We start from the raw sequence: 20,444 nt of genomic DNA, 5'->3' as shown, positions 1-20,444 counted from the left end.
ACCAGCGTACAGTTATGAGCCCCTGCTATATGGGACAGATACGAGACTGGGAAGCAGAGAGATGAAGGACCACAGTGTTGACGTTATACAGGCACGGCCAGAAATCAGTGCAGTGTGCTCGGGATGGTAACCAGCTCAGAGGGCGGCACCGGCCTAAGCTCAGTAGTGATCTCCTGAAAGCTGGTGCCCCGTCGGAGATCTAACACCGACGAGGAGCGTCTCCTGCAAGAAAGGAGAAGGCTTGTGAGAGCCCGAGATGACAAGCGTAGCAGGCTGCCTGCAGGACATGCATCTTGTAACAGCTCCTCGAAAGTGCTCTGATTCATCCAGGCACCTCTGACGGGCTCTAATGTTTTATTTATGCTCAAATACCACGGAGCTCTGGACTGTCTCCGGCCCTGAGAGAAGAAGCTCCCCATTGCACGTGTTGCACAGCATTTCACGAAAGGTGCGGCATTCGGAGAACAGGGCCCCTTTATCACGGGAGACGGCTCGGCCCCGTGGCCTGTTAAAGTGAGTCACTGTTGCCTTGTTCACGCTGTGTCCCGAGATTACTCTGTAGATCCCTATTTAGTGAGGCTTACTGAGTTTGGCTCATAGTTAACATTGTGATGGAACTAATTATGGATGCATATTTCACTCTTCCCTGGCGGGACATTCTATTTAGAACTCTGCAGTAATAGCTTGAGGTATTTTCAGTATAATATCCCATTTCTATTCTTTAGTGGAAAAATAAAACACTCTTCTGGTATCATATGTAAGATTATTGAAGTGAATTTACCAGGATGGCTGCAAGTTTTTTCATACCACCTAGGTCTCTGAAGAAAAGATTAGAGGATAAGAGAACGCAGAGTTGGGACCCAGCACGATTGATCTCATTCTCAGCTCCCAGGCAACTATAGAATCACAGTGAAAATCTACTGTATTGGCTGAATAAGCAAATTCCTGTGCCCGACTCATACTAGGAATCTCTCTGTGGTGCACTCCAATCCTAGATCTGCGGCTATGCTACAATCCTATGATACAATATGGAGAGGGAAGGATAGGACAAGTGTGGAATCTAACTGGGGATGGTTACTGAATCCTCTGCAGGGGAAAGCTGTGTTTGTCTCTGTGAGTCAGACCATGCTGGAGGAGGATCAGGAGTTTTTGTTGCTACTGCTTCTCTTTGAATGAGATCAGATCTGAGAAACCTTCTTTCCACTAACATATCTACTGAGTGGGTCATGCTCACACTTGACCCACAAGTTTGGGGAAATGCGTGGGTCTCTGCCCTGTCCAGATGGAACCTGCTCTCTTAACTACCAGGACAGGGCACCTTGTCCCTATCTCATTCCCCTTTGACTTCTGCTCCTCCAGTAATTTTCTACTATTTTGTTGGTATATCAGTTATTTCCTGGCACCTTAGAGACTGTAGAACAACAGATAATATTTAGCTGGAGAGATTAATAAAAGTCTAAATATAGAAAGGTGATCTTATAGGATTTACTTATTGGATAAGTATTTGCTACATATCTGTTATGAATCAGCCTCTATTTTAAGTGCAGAGAATCAGTAGTGAGCCAGAAAGACAAAATTCCTAACCTCCTGGGAATTATGTCCTAGCAGTTCATCAGAATCCGATAGGTCATAGGATTAAAAAGAAATGCATGGCCTTTCAATTGTTACTTCTTGCATTTTATTTAATTTCTCAAGTCAGTGTCTCAAATTAGAGTTCTATTTTATGTAAGTAAAGAAGACATTTCTTCACAATAAGCACAGATATGTGGGTGGGGGGTGGATATTGGGAAACAGTAGAATAGAGGAATCTGTACTTTAGGCATATATTTATATGGCTAAAAATTGCCTCAGATTTCTTGCATATATTGGGAAGATTGGTCTCATAATAAAATGCTGATAAAACTTTTCTCTAGCCCTATCTTGGTTTTATCGTGTCTCTAAGCACATCTCTCTCATTAAGCAAGTATTTTATTGTTTTGTCTTTGAATTATTACAATCTGATAATACACAGTGAAGAGTAAATCTGAAAGAGTGCTCACAATTTTCTTTAATAGATATAAAAAAGGAACATGAGAGGTTATCACAAGCTTTGTTGGATTGTTAAATGAAATGGAAGGTTAAATGGGAAATCTTTTGGATTTAAACTATTGAAAAGATTTGCATTTGAGTGGTGTTGAATAATTTACCTTCTCTTTTGAATCTAATATTTTAAAATGTCTCCATGAATAATGAGTGTTTGGATAGATAAGGAATGCTCAGGCCAAAAGGAGAGGAAATAACACTTTTATACATCAGGTGGGAGAGAGCTGATGCTAATTATCTGGATTAGTTGATGATGTGAGTGCACTGGGGTTCATGAAACTGTGGATGGGAAGAAGGAAAATCCAGCTAGGAAATTATTCTGAAGTACCTGTTTTTTTTCCAGTGGATGAGAACATGAGCAGTCTGTGTGTGAGATAAGTACTGTGTGTGATGATAAAGTACTTAGGATAGTCTTTATAAGGCAAGAATCATTAGTGAGTCAGCTCCGTTAGTGTATATTTTACTAAAGGGATATCTGTGTTTCCTGCCTTTCTTCACATCATGCACCTTACATCTTTCATAACAAAGGATTGGGGCAAACCTGGAATACGCCCAGAGTTTTTCTAGTGGAGGCAAGGTTGACTCAGAATTTCCCATCTCAGATCAAAAGTCAATGCACAATGGATAGAAAAACTGGTGCTTCTAAAATGCATTGTTATATAAAGAATGCAAAAGTAGAAATGAACTTACCTGTCAGGAACGGTAAAAAATAGAAAGCTGAGGTTAAATTTTCCTTAATTTACTACGGCAGAGCTGACTTCCATTATTAACATTCAATAGATTTAAAAATCACTATTTGACTTAGACTGTGGGCACTCCCTTGAATTTCAACTTTAATGTACAGTTAAAATATAAGAAATTCAAAAGAAGCAATGTAAATAGCATCTTATCTTAAAATGTCTTAGAGTGAGGTCTCAAAATAAGTACCTGCTCTACGACACAGGGTTGTGCCTATTTCCTTCCGCTCCTATTTTTGCTCGAGACTGACAGTCTATGCTGCCATGTGGATTTCGAGCTATTTTAAGTTTTTACCAGAGTTGATGTTACTGTTGCATATCCATAGCCAGATTTGGCAAGGAGATCAGAGCCTGGCAGCCTTTTTCAATAATTTCCTATAATGCAAGAGGCCTTAATGCCCCTATTATAGAACTGATTCTATTATATTCTCCTCTCCAGAACTAATGGAGCCCTCAACTTATTTGTGTTAAAGAAAATGATTGAATACCAAAAGCATCCAGAGTCTGCTCCTTGCCAGGATTAAAACTACTCTGTTCTTTATACGGACCAGAAAAGTCACCCCTTAATTAATTTTATTGTCATTTTTTTAAACCTGCCTGGAAGTCCTATACAAACCACATAAAAGCCCATTTGTTGGAAAGTATTTTAGATCTCTCTTTTAGTGCCTTATTTTTGTTTCAAAAATTACAGTAATATCATCTAATCTTTACTGGATGCTTACAACATGATAGACACTCTTCCAGTCCTCTGTATGAGTGAAATCTCACAAAACCCTAAGCGATAGTTATTATTATCACCATTTCATGTTGAAGAAAGTAAGATTTGAAGAGTGTAAGTAGGTCGTAGAATAGGGATTTAAATATAAATCATCTGAGCTTTTAGCCATCCTTCTAAAGTGTTTTTGTATTTAGCTAAAAACGTACAAAAGTGAATTAAGTGAATGAGTTGGAAATCAGCACATTTATTAAAAAAATTAGTGGCTGTTCTTTTCAATATAATCATAGTGCCAAGGTAGCCTAAATAGCAAGACAGGTGAAATATAGTTGTTAATTAAGTGAATTATTCATCTTAGGACAGCATGATACTTATTGAAAAGTGATGCTGTTTAAATTGTCCTAGATTACAAGTACAAGCTAAGTAACAAGTTCAGAGGGAGAATTCTATTGTACTTATTCTTGGGGTCTCCAACAAAGCTTTATGGGAAAAGTGACATCTGCACATAAACACTTGAAGATTTGTGAAATGTTTGGAAAGCTATAGTCATGGAAATGAATTTCAGGTTAGAAGGAAAAATATGAGCCAAAGGAAGGAAAGCTCAGATTTGTTTATGAATTGTTTATTTCAGTAGGGTTAGGGTATCAGTTAGAGATGTTTATATTGTGAAAAAGAGACTGGAATCCTATAATATTAGATTTGTATAAGTCCATCGAAAATATTTAATCTTTAGAATGTTCATGGATATAGAAAACAAATCCCAAAGAAATGTTATGCTCCTATTTTATTTATATGAGCTTTTGCTGAAAGAATGAAGGCTACGGATGAAACTGAAAGTCCAGTTTAAGAATTCAAATTGAAATGGCCAACCACTGAATTTCTGAAAAGTATGTTTGGCAGTCTATATGGGTCTCTGGACTCAGAACATGGCTTAAATTCTTCTTGCCTCTTTTATTCACTACCACTCTGATTTGAAGCAAGTTCATTAATTTCTCAGTTGCAATAAAACTATTTTCTTCCAAGATTCACTTCAGTATGACTTAGTTGTTAAATGTGAAGTGTTCAGCTAATCTTCAGCATACAGCAAGTATGTATCCGTCACTCTTCACCTTTTATCAGTCCATGTTTGCAATACATAATGTTTCCATTCCTTGTGGGGAGTTGCTGCACATACATAATAAATCTTTTTTTCCCTCCTTGAGTTTATTGGTACATTTTAGGTATGCAGTACAGTTACACTCATCACTGGGATCTTGTACCTTTACATGACAGGTCTTGGTTCTCATTTTTTCCCCTTGTTATATAATAAATCTTAATGCCTTTCTTAAACCTTTTTCCCTTCCCTCCTTCCCCTCTCCACCCATCTTTTGATGGGTTTAGAATAATTGATGGCAACAAAGCCATATTTTTCAAGGTGTAGAAATTGGAAGCAGGTTGTTAAAAATTTAATACCCCCAGAAAGAAGTGAAATTTCACTGAACTGGATAAATTTTTAAAAAATGAGTCAAAATTTTAATTTGAATGTCAGTAGTATTTGACCACTGATTATGTGTCAAGAGTCCAGAAAGGGAATAGAGATGATAATCCTAATCTTCAAACAATGAGTGACTAAAAAAACAGTGATGACATTGATTAATACAGGAAGTGAGGGTCTCAGCACAGGTTGAAAATGAGCAGGATAAATCTGATTCTAAGATAGCATTTTGGAAGGTCTTTTGAAGGTAGGTGAGAAATATAAACATCAAAGAGTCTGAAGTTAAGTGATTCATATGATTCAAATGATTTGTAGAATTAAAAATATTAAAACCTTAAAAGGAAATTGTTGAAGACCTAGGAAGTTGAAAAAGTAAAAGGAGACAGCAAAGGAAAGATAAGGGCTGTCATGTATGGAAATAAAACAATTGAGTGTGTGACAAGCATGGGATGACACTGTTTACACAAAAAGGTACTGTTTACGGGTGGTGACACTACAAAAAAATGGAAAAGCATTCTGAGGTTTTGTCTTAGTTATTTTTCTTGTTACTGAGACAAAATACCCAATAACAAAGTTAAAAGAGCAGAGGTTTATTTTATTTCACAGTTTGTAAAGGTTTCAGACCATAGTTGGCTGGCTCCAAGGCAGGGTGACATGGCAGAGGGATGTTGCCAAGGAGAAATAGTCCATGGCATGGCAGACAGAAGGAAGTGAAGCAATGCAGCAGCAGCAGGCTCACTTTCCCTCTCTTCCTTTATGTCCCATCCAGGCTGCAAGTCTACCAATTAGTGTGACCGCTACGCAGGGTGGGCCTTTCCATGATCCACACCCAGAATTACGTTAATTCAAGTCAGTGGATTAATTTAGTGCCACACACTCAATCCTAGTATCACATGGCCTAGATCCAGCCAGCTCTGAAAAGCTCCAGTTATTCGAATACACATGAGGTTCTGGGGAGACATCTAGATACAAGCCATAACAGGTACCTCTGGATTTATGTTGGCAGGCTTTAGCAGAACAATTCATTTTTTTTAAAAAAAATATTGCAGTTAAAAGTTCATCAAAAATTGACAACTGACTAGAAGGAGAAGAGTTACTAATAAAGTCTACGTGACATTTTAGCCTTTTAAGTTTAGTAGTGAAAAGTGAAATGAGAGAAAGTATTTCAAGGTCAATTTAACCTTTGTAGGAAGTGCCAGGTAAGAAGAAACTGCTGTGCAGGACAAACTGAAGACATCTAAAGACACAGGAGTAATTCCTGTAGAACATGATGCAGGGAAGATCTAGTACAAAATTTGAAGAATTTATTTTGAAAACTCACAAGTATCCATGGTCCTTTGAGATGAGAGAGAAAGATCATGTTCTAGGCAGATATGGAAACACATTGAACTCGATGGCAGGTTAGCTAAGGGAGTTCACATGCGGTTGGTTCATTTTTCCTAAAAGTAGGAAACATGATAAATCACTGGTCTGAGGAGGCAGATGCTCCACTCAAGAGAGATCTGCACTACACAGGAGATTGCAGCTTCAAGAGAGAAAGAATAAGTGAAACGCATTAAATCACACTTTATATGGAAGGCATTGCAAATCAGTAGGGTTGCCAAAGATCACTTTATTTGCATATTAAAGATTTGGATTAAAAGCTGGAGATTATAAAATACTATTTTTACAAAATAGTTACTTGTAAGTAAATAAGGTAAAATACCCAGAGGAAGGGAATGTCTGATCTCTAGGAAGAAGGTTTGATGTGGCCAACGCGAAGTACAGGCCCAGTAGATGTGAAGGGAAAGTTGCAATGATTAAAAGGTTTCAAAGACTAGAAGCTATCACGGAAATAAGTTGAAGTTTTAAAACAAGTCATGAAGTGGTAGAGGTAAAGCATTCTGAGATAATTCTCAGCATTAAAAATTTAACATAAAAAATTTTAAACTGAGGTGAGATAAATGGGTAAAAATGATGTGCCTCTGTAAACATGGGTACACATATATCACTGTAGCTTGATTCTTTTAATGTGATTCTTTTAATATCAATGTGGCATAATTCTTTTGAGAAGATACCCAGCAGAGGAATAGCTGGGTCAAATGGGACTTCTAACCCTTGTTGTTTGAGGTATCTCTATATTGATTTCAACAGTGGATACACTCTCTGCACTCCACCAATGATGAAGAAGTGATCCTATCTCCTCACAACCCCACCAGCATTTGTTATTGGTTGATTTCTTGATAGCAGCCATTCTTACTAGAGTGAGATAGAATCTCAGTGTTGTTTTCATCTGCATCTTTTGAATGACCAGTGATGTTGAACATTTTTTCATATGTTTATTTGCTGCTTTTATTTCTTTGTCAGAGAAATGTCTGTTCATTTCAGATGCCCATTTTTGAAATGATTCTTTATATTTGGGGAGATCTCATTTTTTTTTTTAGTTCTTTATATATGCTAGATAGTAGACCTTTGTCTGAGAAACAGCTAGTAAAACTTTTTTCCCACATTGTACATTGTTTCTTAGTTCTGTTGATGGTTTCTCTAGCAGTGCAGAAGCTTTTTAATAAGATGAGATCCCAGTTGTTGATTCTTTCTGCTAGTTCCTGTGCTAATGAGGATCTGTTCATAAAGTCTTTTCCTATGCCAATGTCTTCAAGAGTTCTGCCTAACTTATCTTCCAGCAGATTTAGTGTCTCTTTTTAATACTTAGATCTTTAATCCACTTGGATTTTAGTTTAGTGCATGGTGAAAGTTAGGGGTCTTGTTTTAATCTTTGGCAAGTTGAAATCCAGTTTTTCTAACACCATTTATTAAAGCAGCTATCTTTCTTCCAGTGAGGATGGTAGGCTCCTTTGTCAAAGATGAGGTAGCTGAGTATGTCAGGAGTTGTTTCTGCATCTTCTAATGTGTTGCACTGATCCTAGGATCTGTTTCTTTGCCAGTACCATACTGTTTTTGGTCTCAGTGACTTTGCAGGGTAGTTTCAAATTGGGAATTGTGATATCCCCTGCCATGTCTCTGTTGCCTAGAATTGCTTCTGCTATTCTAGGTCTCTTTTGATTTCAAATGGATTTTTGGATTGTTCTCTGTAGTTCTGTGAAATATACTGTTAGGATTTCAATTGAGATTGCATTGAATCTGTATAGCAATTTGAAAGTAGGGCCATGTTTCCTACATTGATTCTTCCTACCCAGGAACAAGGGATGTTTTTCCACTTTCTTATATCCTCTTTGATCTCTTTTTTCAGACTGTTGTAGTTCTCAATGTAGAGGTCTTTTGTTTGCTTTCACATTTTCTTTATTCATTCATCAGATGATGCATATTTGTATTACTTCCACTTTGCTTTGTAAATAATAATTCTATGCACATTCATATACACTTTTCTACAGGTGTGTGTTTCATTTCTCTTGAGTATGTAGAGGTAAATCTTTGGATCAAAGTGAACATTGTTTAATAGTGTGAGGATATGCTATTATGATTTATAAAACACGTAACATTATTATTTCCCCTTAGCAATGTGGGAGGCTTCCAGTTTCTTCCTGTGTTCATCAACATGTTATTGTCTGACATTGTGATTAATGTGTGACTGTGAAGTTATGTCTCACTGTGGTCCTGACTAAACTAATGGGTAAGCATCTTGTAATATGTCCATGAGTCATTCATATATCTCCTCTGGAGCAATATCAAGTAAGATACATTTCTGATTTTTAAAATTGGGCGTTTGTTTTTCATTATTGGGTTATAAAGGTTATTATGTATTTTGGATAGAAGTTCTTTATCAAATTTTTATCTGAAAATATTTTCTCTCATAATATGGCCTACCTTTACACTTTTTGGATGGTATCATTTTCAAGATAGACATTTTTTATTTGTTTGTCTGTTTGGGTACCTGAGATCGAACTCAGAACCTTGAGCTTGCCAGATAGGTACATTGCCACTGAGCTAAATCCCTGGCCCAAACAGAAGTTTTTTGTATTAACTTTTATGCTTATTTTTATCCATATTTTAATTTTTCTTGTAATTTGATATTTCACTTAAAATTACTGTTTGACTAAGGTTACTAAGATTTAATTTCATGTTTTCTTCTAGGATGCTTTTGTAGATTTTGCTGTTATACTTAGGTCTATTTTCTCCTCGTAGTAAATTTTTGTGTATGGTGTTAAGGAGGGAGTTCAAATGCATTCCTTTGGCTTGCAGATGTTCAGTTGTCCAGTACAATGTATTAAAACATGACACTTGGTACAATTTTTTTTATTTTTTTATTTTTTTCCTGTACCAGGGATTGAACTCAGGATCTTGAGCTTGCAAGCCGGCGCATATCTTACATTACAGTTGGGGCTAAGAAAACCTTAACTGAAAAAACTTGGGAATGTGATGTTTTTAAGAGGCTTTGAACAACTCTGATATATTCCTGGGAACCTAGAAGGCCACACAGATGTGCAAGTCTGGTGCCCATGCCAAGTGGTTCATGTGCCGAGGGAGACTTGATGAGGCGATGAGTTCAGTTCTGGCTGATGGGCTCTGAGTCTTTACACAAGCGAAATGTAAAGGAGGGTTATAAACTGCTTTCTGGGGCATGGAAGACAAGCACAACATCTAATAACTAAATTAAAAAGCTCAGCAAGGTTGCAGAATAGAACATCAATACATAAATATCAATTTCACTTCTGTACACTAAAATCAATAGATCAGGTCCCTGACTTATGAACTTTTGAGTTGTCAGATTTCACATGTGTACTGCATAAGACTCAATTTTTTGTCTTACAAACAAATCCAACCTATGAAAAATTCTCCAGGAAAAAAACTCTTGCATGAGTCATGGATTTTCTCTCTCTCTCTCTCTCTCTCTCTCTCTCTCTCTGTTGGACTACGGGTAATCATCCCCCTACAGCTACAGGTTGTGGAGATCTCATTTGTGGAGGAGGAAGGTGGCAGAATACCTCACTTCAGTTGAGATTAAGGAGATGTGTAAAATATGTGAAACCCTGCAAAATCTTGTAGAAAAGCACTACTGAAATAATGCTGTAGCAGTGCAAACAATACATCTGTTTAATGACAATGCAATGTCACGTTTCCATGAAACCCTCAAAAGTAGAAAACAAGCAAATAATCTTGGATAGGTTCCTTGTTAAAATTTGCATGAAAAGAAAAAGATTCCACTGAGCCAATAGATAACAGTGATTTCATTAGGGGTAGTGAAAGTCATCCTACAAAATAACCTTCTTCTCTCCTGTCTCCCTCACACCAGCCACAAAGGTTTTCAAAGGTACGTGGTTTATTTGCTTATTTTTCTTTACATTTTGCATTTTATTTATTATTTTTATTATTTTACAGTATCATAATCATTTTATATGAATATTTTTGGGTTGTGGAATGAATCATCTGAGTTTCCATTATTTCTTAAGGCAAACTTGCTTTGATGTACAAGTGCCTTGGATTACAAGCACATGTCCAAAATGAATTATGCTAGCAAACCAAGGTTTCATTGTAGATTAGTCATTATATGTGGCCTGCCCTTGGGAAAAGGACTTACCTTTAGGGGAGCCAGCTCTCTCTGGCTGATGAAAATTTCTAGAGAGCTAATCAGCAGTAAAATTGGTTGGAGGAACCATCATCACTGTTTCAGAGGATAAATGACATCCAACATTTTTTTCTATATTACCAATTTTGGTTTCCCGACAACCTGAGCAAATACCTGGTCATGGTGGCTACCCTAGTGGGTGACAGCCTGAGAGGTCTGAACTTTGGTCACTGTTTCCGTCACTGTCAGTAGCTCTTGAAATTGTCAGTTACCATTAAACCTAAGGAGTAGAGCACCAAGAAATATCTTGATACCAGACATATTCTTCCCTTCCCTCATTCCACAATTTCAGCTTTATCCTTGATGGTCAAATTACACACCTCTACCAGAGTGGAAATTTCTTTCCTCACATGCTGATCTCTTGGCACACAAAATTTTAAGTCCAGAGCAGCTCTGATTTAAGATTTAATGGAACTCTTGCTGTATCTCCTGGTGAGAATTTTTTCCTGCTGGGAATCAAGACTGGTAGACTCACAGATCTTAGACTTACAGAAAAAGAGACTTTAATGCATAGATACATTTTCAGAGTAGATTACAAGAATGCTAGGATAGCCACATCTACTTCCACCCATTGTTTCTGAACTCATGCATTCTATTCATTGAATAGAATAATGATATATATCTAATAATATATATATTTTATATATATAGAATAATGATATCTAATATATATAAAGGAATAATATATAATTCTCTCTATATATAATGATATATATCTAATAAATATATATATATATATAATGGATACAGTACTGTATAATGGATAATGATTTAACATATCTACTGTGCCCTGGAAGATGGAATCCTATTTTCATAGAGTTTTTTTTCTCTATGCCTGGGTCTTATGTATACCTTCATTATGGTTTCAGTGCTCACTAACAGTGTTTGTCAACTACACAACTATTCGCATATTAGGTCATCTGATTCTTCTGAGGCTGTCATATGCATTGTAAAATGTTTATCAACATCTGTGTCTTCTATTTGTGAGGTGCCAGTAGAACAAAGAAAATTATTCCCACATTTGTAAATGTTCCTGAGGAAGCAAAACTGTCCCTGATAGAGTGGCACTGGTAGGGAGGTTTGTAATTATGCCTTGTAACTTTATAAACAGGTACTACTTACATTCACACATAGTTTCTCTGGACTTCACCATCTTGAGGCCAAAAACTTTTATATTAAGTTTAATAACCTAAATCTCATAAAATCTTTACCCATCTACTCATGCAAGACCTTAACTTCTATTCTTTTTTCAAGTGTGTGCTCTGCACTTATTAGTTTAGGAAGAGGACAGTTGTACTCAGATGGAGCCATATGATGAATCTTGGCCAGTGACGTCTGTCATATCCAGCCTGAAAATTTTGTCAGTGAATCCCTTTAGGTCTTTCTTTTTCAGCTACATTGACTAATGTCATAACTGGAGGATGCTGAAGGCCCTATAACTCGCACCAGGATCAATTGCCTTGGAGAGCTGGTCTGGACCTCATGGATTTTGAGTGAGTGAGAGATATACCTTAACAGTGTTAAATCAATGAAAATTTACACTTAATGGTTACCACAGTCTAGCTTCAACTAACCTGATATATGGAAACTTCTTACTAAATACCCACCTTACATACAGCTATTTTTTCGTGTCCTATGTTATCGTTATAGCATCAAAGGCAATCTAAGTGTTTAATATTAGTATTTACTTGGCATTTCTGTTGCTTCTGGGCAGCATCACTCTATGGCCTGAGTAGTACACTGCTAATCCTGTCAAGCCACGTATTCATTTTTAGCTAATAATGCATTCACCATTTGGCTCTGCTTTTGTTTTTTCTCTTGTGATACCAAAAGAATTATGTGACACAAAATGGGGGAAAACAAATCTCTTCTCCTTCTTCCCTCTCTTCTCCCTAGCACTTATATTTCTTTCTGTAAGTCAGAGCAGTAACCTTGTACCCCTCTGTCTTTTCCTGTCAGTTAGGAAAATCACCCAACTTTTTTCCCCTCCATTTTTGACATGTAGCTTGTTCTTTTGCATGAGGACAGAAGCATGATATAGGAAGGTAACAATCTACATGATAGATATGAAGCTACATCCTGAAATGTTTCTATTTTACAACAACTAGGGTTTTATTATGAGAATAATGTTTGTCTTGTTCTGATTCTATACAAATGCATTATTGGCATCCTGCCTTTACCAAGCTAGCGAGTAAAGTCAGATTTTTTAAAAATTCAACAGTAAATACTATCATATGTAGGCTTAAATTGATAGGTTTAAATTTGACTTAAAAATTTACAGAAATACACACATATCCTAAGACCAAAAACTCTAAAAGAATGTAGTTAATGTGTGCATTTTATACAATGAAATTCTGTCTGCTTTTCTTTATATTGTCTTAGCAGTGGAGGAGTGAGGTGATCTAACAAGTAAATGACATTAGATGAGTATTTTCTAAATATGTTAGATATTCAAGCACAATGCATAAGGTAGAAAAAGAGATGAAGAAAAATGAAACTGCCTTAGTTTATTTCTCATTGCTGGGACAGTTTCTCAAAGGAGAGATTTATTGTGGCTCATGTCCACCATTGGCTGTTTCCAAGGCAGAAGCAGCATGGTAAAAGGGGCTGGAGGAGAGAAGCTGCTCACTTATGGTAGCGAGGAAGCAGAGAGAAGAGAAGAACCCAGCTGAGGAGGGAAATGTGCTCTCCCAAGCCATGCCCCCAATAATTTCTTTTGATCAGGCCCACCTCCTAACCTCACACTTAGCTATAGCATCCCTGTGATCCAATCATCCCGCAAAGCTAGAACTCTGAGCACATACAAACTTTGGGGCTCATTCTTAGTCTAACCCATAACAAAGCATCTATGTGTAGACATTTATGCAATTTTTATATGCATGTGTATAGTAAATACATGTATATTGTATATAGCACAGTAAATGGAGCCTTTGAAAGTATTGAGTAACAACTAAATCTGTATGTGGACATACAGGAGGAATAATTACATGATGACCCCACTACATGTGAAATTATTACCTGTTAGATGATAAGAACTTCATAGGATAAAAGCTATGAACCTTTCTTTTTCAGGTAAGGAAAGTTGAAAGTCCTTGAAGACCTACTTTAAGGGGAGGATAGAGAGGTTTCACCAGGTGCATTGTGTCTCATATAGGAAGGAGGCAGGCAGAAGAGCGACAGTTGTTGCAGAGTCAGTCTCTGTCATCCTTCACCAAATAACCTGGAGAGAAAAAGCAAAACAAGGGATTTTACAATGGAGTAATGTTTCTCTTGGACACAGGAAGATGCCCTTTAGGGAGCACAGGGAAAAGAATGCAGAGACTGCATGCTAAACTGCTCTCTTTGTTACGTAATTGTGCCAAACCAGAGGAGTGTGATTTTGACTGAGGTTTTTTCCCATGTGTGTGCACACGTGTAGTGTGTGTTTATGTCAGTATTTTAAAATAATTTTCTCTACTTTATTCCTGGATTTCATGACAGAAGGTACTATGTGAATTTTTGTTCTCCTCCAATACCTAAGTACAAATGCTTATCCTCTTGGATAGGCTCAGTGAGTGTTTCAGAGAAGCATGAGTATGAACCAGATAATGGTTTTAAGTGCCAACTAGGAATACACACGAAAGCTACTTCTAAAGCTGGGCATGGTGGCAAATGCTTTTTCTCAATATATATCTTGGTGGCATAACTCTGTAGACCTAGCACTCCAGAAAGCAAAGGCAGGAAAGTGGCAAGTTTGAGCCCAGCTTTAACAATTCAGTGACTTAGTAAGACCCTGTGTGAAAAAATAAGTGGAATGTAGTTTAGTGTGAGGACCCTGCCTGGTTTCCATCCCTGCCACTGGGGGGGTGGGGGGCTGCTCCAAAGAATATGACTTCCAATACAGAGGATCAATTTTTCATCTGCTTCAGCTTTTTCTTTCTAGCCCCAAAACAAGAAGCATAAAAGAATTTATTACTTTTAAAGGATCAGGATGAAACTGACATCTATCTTGAGAAGTCCAAATGGGACTTTCTGAAGTAACTCTCACAGCCATGTATATAGAGGGGAACTAAGATCTTGCACCAGTAGCAGAAACTCATAATGACAATAGATTGTGACTGCAGATTCCTGACACTCCAGAAAGACTTATGAGTGACTCCAAGATAATCAGAATTGGACTGGAAGAATAGAGCTGAAGATTCATTTGTGCTGTGCTGTTAGAAATAGCAACCTCAGTACTGGAAAGGAGGCTGCTAACTATGCCACCCTTCTACTTTCTGATCCTTACCTCCACATTACAAGGGCTATGTGGATCGGAAATTTGGACAGCTACCTGGATGTGTATTTCAGAATATAGAGATCTTTATAAGCAGACATCTCATTCTTCCTGCCTTTTCTACTCTACATATACTCTTCCAGAAAGAACCATTTTAAAAGGAGGATATCTGAAAGCACTGTTTTCCAGACAGAGAAATCTTCAGGTTATGTATAGAGAGCTCCCAGAGCACACTGTACACCGTGGTTTTATTTAATACTCCATTTCTTTTTCTTTGAGTTCTTGGATACCATACAGTGAATATTGGAGAGGTTTTCTTTTTGGTCCAGTGGACTAGTTAAGATGAAAACTAGCCAGATTTTGCAATTTATTATCCATCTGTATACCTGAAAATCAACTATTATACAAGTTATATATGTGACAGTGTCTTAATAAAGTATATAGGTACATATATAAAGAAAATAGCTTTTGTTTTTCTTTTGAGACAGAATCTTACTATGCAATTGAAATCAACCTGGAACTCATTATGTAGTCCAGGCTGGTCTCAAACTCACAGCAGTCTTCCTGCCTCAGCTGATGAATGCTGTGATTACAGGCACGCGCCAGCATGCCTGGCTCAAGAAAATAGCATATTTAATAAACACAAGAAGAAAAAACAATGAAAGTAACATATAATTGACACAAATTTTACAAAAGAGTGTATGGGATTGCCAGTAACATAAAAGGCAAATTGCCCATCAGTTGGAGACTGGATGAAGAAGATGTGGTTTTTCTATAAAATGGAATACTACTCAGCCATAAACAATGAGAAATTAGAGTCATTCACAGGGAAATGGATGCATATTGAGGTCATACTCAAGTGAAATAAGTAAGTCACACATGTACAAATACTAAATAGTTTCTCTGGCATGAAAAACTAAAAGTATAAATGAGATACAAAGGGTATAATTGACAACATGATACAGGAAGAAAAGGGCTAAAGGTGTAGGGGAAGTGGGAAGGGTAGGTGAAAGGAATTAAGGGAAAAGAAAAAACTATGAGAAAATGAAAAAATGGAAACAATTTTTTTGTAACTAGGAAAGGGAGGAGGAGGTGAAGGTAGAGCAGGGGTATGGGGGAAAATGAGAACCAAGATCTGTCATGTAAAGGTACAAGAGCCCAATGATGAATGTAACTGTACTGTAGATCTAAAAATGTATCAATAAACTCAGTGAGAAAAAAGAGGAAATTCCTTGCTATTAGTGCCTTCCAAATTAAAAAAAAAGAAACTAAACTAAATCAATAGATAGAACATTATGGAAATCTACAGAATAAAAGGAAAAGAGAGGTGTATGAGGGGAAGACACAAGAATTGAAAGGAAATCATAAGTATGGAAGCAGAACTATATTTATTGGAACAGAAATTTAGGTATGAAAAAGTAACTATGTGAAATATATAACAGAATAGATTAAATCTTGATTTTTTAATGTTGAAAGTAGCTTCACAAATGTATGAGAAAATTCTTCATAAATATGAATAGTCAAAAATAATCATATTGAATTATAGTTATGTTAAAATCAATAATCAAGGATATGGTTAAAAATTATCCTAAACTCTGAGGTTAGAGGACACTGAATCAAAGGGTCTAGGCAGTATCAGCAAAGTAACTCCCATAATTAGCCACATGTTGTCAAAGTTTAGAAATACAGAGATAAAGAAAAAAAAGCAAAGCATACACAACAGAATTTTCCTTCAATGAAGCAACAATAACAGCAGCACAAAAGCAAAAATAGTTCCAATCCCTGGAGGGTTGGATTTGAATGAATTAAATTGCTATATTTACTTTTCTATGTTTCCCACAATTTTCATATGATACTTCTATCACTTAAAATTTGAAGAAGACATTATAGTGTGTGTAAGTTATAACAGTTTCTAAAATTTGTAAGCTTTGAGTAGCTATGTATGTTTATCTTTTGTTATAACTCAAAGTATTCATAAAGGAACAATTGAAAAAAACTGTAGTTAAATTTATTTTCCTTTATATATTTTGTAAATAAGCAGGACTTATTTTTATTATAAAAGTATTTTTGAAGCATGAAATGTCTTTATATGAAACAAATCTTTGAGTGATTAAAATGTACATTTATGAATATTTAAAAAAATCTGAAAAACTACAAGAACAACCTAGCTTGGAAGAAAACATCATAAAAACAAAATATCTAAAACATTAAAAAGGAAGCTGATATATTTTCCTTCATAAGACATATTTTTAGTATATGTGCTGCTGAGCAAGCACAAGGCTTATATTTTTGTTGGCAAAAGATACTATAAAGAAAACAAAAAGACAAATGTTACATAAAATAAATACTTCGCAGCATGATGACAAAGATTCAACACTAGTAATATCTAAGTCCATAAATTGATAAAATTGATAAATAGCTCAATAGAAAAAAGTAAGTCGGGAGTATGCCTATACATTTTGTGAAAGAGCAAATCTGAATGCATAATAAACACATGAGAAATGTTCAAATTCAGTCATTAGCAGGGAAATGAAATTTAAAGTAACAGTGAGTACCAGATTAGCAAACATTCAGGTGAATGATAATACATTTCTGCTGGCAGAATATAGGGGAGAAGATTTATTCTGCCATGTGTTGCTAATATAAATGTAGGCGAGTTTTTGCAGGATTATCCAAAAGGAATTCAGTGGCAGCTGTTAAATTGTATCATTTGGCTTAGCAATTCCATTGCTGGTTATTTATACAATTATATTAAAGTAAACATTATAGTCTATAATGACATTTATACAAAGACGTACTGTACTCAGTGGCAAAGCGAAAAGAGAAAGAAAGAAGAAAATAACAAAATCCCATCAATCAGAGAAGGGCTGGGTAAATTAAGATAAATTCACACCAAAAGTATACAGCCCTTAGTGAAGAGTTAGAAAAATGACAGCTGGTTTGGAAAAGTTGCTATGATGTATTGGTGATTGAGAAAAAAAATGTGGCCCTATTTGAAAACCCCCAAGTTCCTAAGTATGTCATACCAAAATGATTCGGTAGTTGCTCCCCCCACCAAATGGATCAAACAAAGAATAAGGATACCTTGAAATAGTATTTCTCAGTGGAAGTATTTGGGAATTTGTGGATGTTGTTTTTGTTGATGTAAAACCTTTAGTGCAGTGAGTATGCTTACCATCCTCCTATGTACAGGCCCCACCATAACTCTAAAGCATTTGACACCACTTCCTTCAAATGTCCTCAAGATTTTTATTAGTGGTAAAAATTGCTCATACTCATCTAAACTTCACATCTAACTCCAAAAGTCTCCAGGTGTAATTGCTATGTGTTATTGATATGCTCAACTTTCAAGGGATTAAAGTACTATGTATAAAATGATATCAATGTACTTTGGTTTTCTGTTCAGAAATTTACCAGGAGCTATTTATAATTTTTGAGAATGATGTCACTGGTATCTGTATCTTTCATTGTTTTTGTTAGCCTACAGTTGAGTTTGGTGTGGGAAGCCAGCCATGGCCCATTGGATTTTTGAAAGATAACATTTGTTCCTCTTTAAGGACTGCACATGTTAAACTTGTTTCTGACCCTGCACGAGAGAAACTCGGATAGCCAAAGATCTGTAGGAGTCAGGTACTTCCTGTTAAAGATCTGACGTTAGCTGTAGGAGTCAGGTGTTTCCCGTTGATGTGCCTTTAAAAGGCTGATGCTTGTTTGCAATAAACGTCGCCTTGATCAGACTGTTGTCTTGGCGTCTTTCCTTTCTCTCTGCCCCATCTCCACCCCGCTGCTCTTTCGGGTTTGAGGCACTGCTGGACAGTGCTCTGCGTTGCCGGTTCGCGACAAGTGGCACCCAAACAGGGACCTGAAATTGTAGCGGCGAGTGGTGAGTAATCAGAAGAAGCCTGCTATCAAAAAGGGCTCGGCCGAGTCGAAACAAGGAGGACACCGCTGTCTGGAACGCCCGGTGGGGAAAATCCTCGGAGAAGCAGGTACCAATGGGGCACATAGGATCCAAGATGAAATTTAGCACAGTAATTCAGTCTTTATTCAGGGAGAAAGGAATTAGGGCAAAGAAAAAACAATTATAGTATAGAAAAAGGACATTTTAAACTGAAGTTGTTATAGAAGTTTAATAGTTAATGAGATAGAAAAATATTAGGAAAGCTATAAGTAAGAGTTGTACTTTTAACATGAAAGGTTTTTGTATGTTCCTCTTGTCTTTACCTAAGAATGTAGAGAATGTTTATGGAAATGATTTATAAAATGTTTGCTTGTTGGTTTCAAGTTTGTTATAAAAGGTTTACATTTACAGTCAAGAAGAGTTTTCATTCATTTAATCCTAATTCTACAAGAGATCTCTGTTAATTTTGACCTGCAAAAATTTTGACTAGTCATAACAAGAACATTTTGTAGTTCAATTGGCCAAAACCATCTGAGTGCACTCATTAAAACTGTGTTATGTTTGTCTGTCTTAAGTGTTATATGTTTGTCTGTCTTAAATGTTCAAAGATGTTTGTATGTTTTTGATCAGAATGACGTCAAATGCAAGTAGATTGTTGATTTCTACAACCTGGCTTTATAGGACCAAATAAAAAACTTAAAAGATAATTAAATACAACCTTTAAGTTTGGATACACCCCTGTTAGTGAATAAAGAAGCAGCTGCTCAGAAAATTTATTCTGATCTTTATTCACTAATGGGAGCCACCAAAATAATTTTCATAGCCTTATAAAAAAGATATGTCTTGTTAAATATGTTAAAAATATGTTATTGTAACGTGTCTGATGGTTATCTTCAAAAAATATTTTCTGTTAAAAAAGGGAAGATCCTGTTGATGCAGGGCTGTGTTGCAGGACATAGGATTTCATATAAGTATAATTATTATTGCTACTTTTCTGGTATGCAAAAGGTATTCATGTTGTTTGACCATGCAGGTTTTCCAGCATGTTGTTTGTGACAGTGACCTTTTGGTCTAGGTATTCTCCTCTCCAGGATGTGTCTCGGTGCACAAGCGGAAATTTCATTCCAAAAAGCAAAAAGTTTTCCTTCTTTATCCAGAATGAGGATTTAATGGGACTGGTGATTTAATGACACATCTCGAAAGTTTTGGACTGGTCACTTCGAAATTCCACAAACTTGAGCTTATTTGCAGGACTTTGGTAAACCGATTCACGTTTTCCTCAAACCAATATTTGGAAACCTGCTGCATTGGGAAAAATACGTTTATGGTCAGATGTCAAAGTTACTAGCCTTAGTTTCAATATTGTTGGAATAGGGGCCTCTAATATAATGTCTTGTGTTAATGCTCATAGAGATTGTTTATGAAACTGATAATATTAATTGTAAATTGACCAATTGTATACTTTTAGAAATAGTGATTGCCTTTCATTTTGTGATGAGTTTGAGATAACCTCTCTTTGTAATTATGCCTATAAAAATTAATGAGTCCTGGTATGAGGAACAAGGATTACAAATATTGATAGAGGTAGAAAAAGCTACATGGCAAGCCTTCACAACCCATGGTATAACCCCTGCAGAGGCTGGTAGTCAAAGATGGGTTAGAGAATTGTGGAGAAATATCCAACCTAAGACAGAGCCTGAGTATTAAACCTCTCATG

At 36.4% G+C, this 20,444-nt stretch overlaps 1 long non-coding RNA gene across 3 annotated transcripts in view; it reads left to right on the top strand.

The window, feature by feature from the left end:
* Nucleotides 1-18,822, top strand: part of LOC104867373 — a 32,654-nt gene extending 13,832 nt beyond the window's left edge. For 2 of the 3 annotated variants that reach the window (XR_781752.1, XR_781751.1), the window contains exons 3-4: nt 11,950-12,064; nt 14,480-14,919. This is a non-coding gene — a long non-coding RNA (uncharacterized LOC104867373). Of the gene's footprint in view, nt 1-11,949; nt 12,065-14,479; nt 14,920-18,629 lie in introns of those variants that run through there. The other variant, XR_781753.2, reaches the window with a different exon arrangement.
* The last annotated feature ends 1,622 nt before the right edge of the window (nt 18,823-20,444 follow it).

Source organism: Fukomys damarensis, unplaced genomic scaffold (genome assembly GCF_012274545.1).
Source record: "Fukomys damarensis isolate Sample0158 unplaced genomic scaffold, DMR_v1.0_HiC HiC_scaffold_16, whole genome shotgun sequence".
NCBI classification, from domain to species: Eukaryota; Metazoa; Chordata; class Mammalia; order Rodentia; family Bathyergidae; genus Fukomys; species Fukomys damarensis.
The sequence above is the reverse complement of the archived record's forward strand: the minus strand, read 5'-3'. Positions and strand labels throughout refer to the sequence as shown.